Here is a 2,977-nt window from a genome sequence, read left to right on the forward strand (position 1 = left end):
TATGCCTTTAAGGTGACTTCTCACTACATTGATAATGAGTGGCGCCTCACATCGTGCTACAGACCATCAAGATTACTTCAAGCCAGACAGCTGCAAATATAGCCAATAGGTTGACTGGAGACACAAACAAATGGGGGCTGACCAGCAAACACCCTGTAGTTGTTACAGACGACACTGCAAATATGGTTTGTGCAGTGAAGATAATGCAGCTCATGCATGTCTGTCACGTCCGCTTGCTCGTCTGAAGCTTCACTTTTTCACTTTTCACAAACACTTTTGTCTGATTTACAAGTTTGCAATTTGTGTGTAATATGACAGAAAAAAAAAATACATGAGTACATTATTGCAAAAACAGATTGAATCGAAATTAATCGATTTAGAACTGCTCTAATTAAAATCAAATCGATTCAGGACTTTGGTGAAAATACCCAGCCCTACTCTTGACTATTGAGCCGATGTAATGAGTACATTTCTTCACTGTCAGATCAATAAAGTCAATCAATCAATCAAACATTTTTTTTTTCAAAAATTTTGGATAGTTACAGAGTTAAATTATATACAAACATTTCGATCTTCATTGATTACTGGATAGTTGCAAAATGTTAAACCATCATCATGTGTTCACTCTTTGACCATGTCTTATGACTTGTGATCAATTCTTTCACCTGGTGAATTCTTTAGGAATGAGATTTTATTTTATTAGGAGTTTTACTGATTAATACTGTTAAGTATAGTTTAGGATATGTGATACCATGTTTCCATGCATGTTTCTCCTTGTTAAGTCGTATGATATTAATGTTCTCTAAGAGACATGGACATTTGGAATAAACATCTCGAGGCCTCTGTCAGAAAAATGAAAGTAGAACATCACTGGGTATTTCTCTAATTGAATTAAATTCAGTTTATTTATAAAGCGCCAATTTACAACACATGTCATCTCAAGGCCCTTTACAGTTCACCAGATCATCCAGTCAAACTCATTCAAAGTTTTCTATCTAAGGAAAACCAGTTTATTGCATCGACTATTTGACTCGAATGCAATCCCTCACGCTAAGCATGCTTGTAGCGACAGTGGAGAGGAAAAACGTCTTTTTAACAGGAAGAAACCTCCAGCAGAACCAGGCTCAGTGTGAGCGGCCATCTGCCGAGGCCGACTGGGGTTCAAGGAGACAGAAGCAGAGATACAAAAATACTCTACAACATATGCCTAAATCAGACCAAAATAATCCTTCTTTTATTGCCAGAAAAAATAACAAAACCTCCCAGCAATCATGTATTTCGGGGTCACATAAGGACATTACTCAGGCTAGGTAGGTACTAAGTGGACCATGGCTCTTAATGAACTTTTGCAATGGACCCCTTTGGGTCGACTTAATACAGTAGTTCCCACACCTTCCTCACTGAGCTCCCCTTTGTTTCACATGAAAGCCCCCCTCTCCATTACCCCATGTTCATTTTTTTCAACCTTTTCAGTACTTGAACATGTCATGTTTGGTTTAAGGTGTCTAACCCACATGCAGAACACTCAGAGGCAGGAGAAAAGTTCAAAGATTTATTGATGAGATTCAACACAATAAATGAACAGATCCAACGGGAAACTCGTTTGGTCACGAGTTGGTTCAGAAAAGCACACAGATTAATCAGATCCAGGACTGGTCACAAGTGGGTTTACTGCAGAGGGGGACAGAGGAGTTAGCGGAGATCCAGGTATTTTGCAGGATGTGAGTGTGCAGGGCTGTACCTGTTCTGGAGTAGAGCAGAGCGGCTGAGAGGGGGGAACCTTGAGGGTCCAGAGGCTGTCGGCAGGCTGAGGGCTAGGCGGAGGCAGAGCTAGTTAGAGTGCTGGCAGATCACAGATTGGGGTTTCTTCCCAGAGTCTTCTGAGAGCGGGCAGGCAGATCTTAGACAGGAATAATTTCTCCAGAGTTCTTCTGAGACAGGCAGATCACCGACAGAGAAACTCTTCAGGGTTTCAGGTTTCAGGCAAGTGCAATCTAGGAAGCAGAGAGGAGAAAAACAGATCAGGTTCAGGTTCAGGTTTTCAGGGAGTCAGAGGTTCAGACAGGCTGGTTGGCTCAGGCTTGCTAACCGTTACTAGCAAACACTCTGGCACCGGAGAGAAGTCCTCTGCCTCCTTAAATACGGATGTCCTGATGAGCAGATGAGCGACAGGTTGTGCAATCAGCTCCGGCTCCAGGAGATCTCGTACGCCCTCTGGTGGAGAAAGTGGACAGACCTCCAGATCCCAACAGTCAACCATGTTACATTATTCCACATATTGCAATGAAATAAGCTACTTTAAATTACAAATTTAATACATATTTATTTCATGTTCCACATACACTACTGTTCAAAAGTTTGGGGTCACCCAAACAATTTCGTGTTTTCCTGAAAAGTCACACTTATTTACCACTATATGTTGTGAAATGAATAGAAAATAGAGTCAAGACATTGACAAGGTTAGAAATAATGATTTGTGTTTAAAATAAAAAACATTTTTTTACATCAAACTTTGCAAAGAATCCTCCATTTGCAGCAATTACAGCATTGCAGACCTTTGGCATTCTAGCTGTTATTTGTTGAGGTAATCAGGAGAAATTACACCCCGCGCTTCCAGAAGGTGCTCCCACGAGTTGGATTGGTTGGATCGGCACTTCTTGCGTACCATACGGTCAAGCTGCTCCCACAACAGCTCAATAGGGTTCAGATCTGGTGACTGCGCTGGCGACTCCATTACCAATAGAATACCAGCTGCCTGATTCTGCTCTAAATAGTTCCTGCACAATTTGGAGGTGTGTTTAGGGTCATTGTCCTGTTGTAGGATGAAATTGACTCCAATCAAGCGCTGTCCACTGGGTATGGCATGGAGTTGCAAAATGGAGTGATAGCCTTCCATATTCAGAATCCCTTTTAACCTGTACAAATCTCCCACCTTACCAGCACCAAAGCAACCCCAGACCATCACATTACCTCCACC

Source organism: Cyprinodon variegatus, unplaced genomic scaffold, assembly GCF_000732505.1.
Source record: "Cyprinodon variegatus isolate N-32 unplaced genomic scaffold, C_variegatus-1.0 Scaffold76, whole genome shotgun sequence".
NCBI lineage: Eukaryota > Metazoa > Chordata > Actinopteri > Cyprinodontiformes > Cyprinodontidae > Cyprinodon > Cyprinodon variegatus.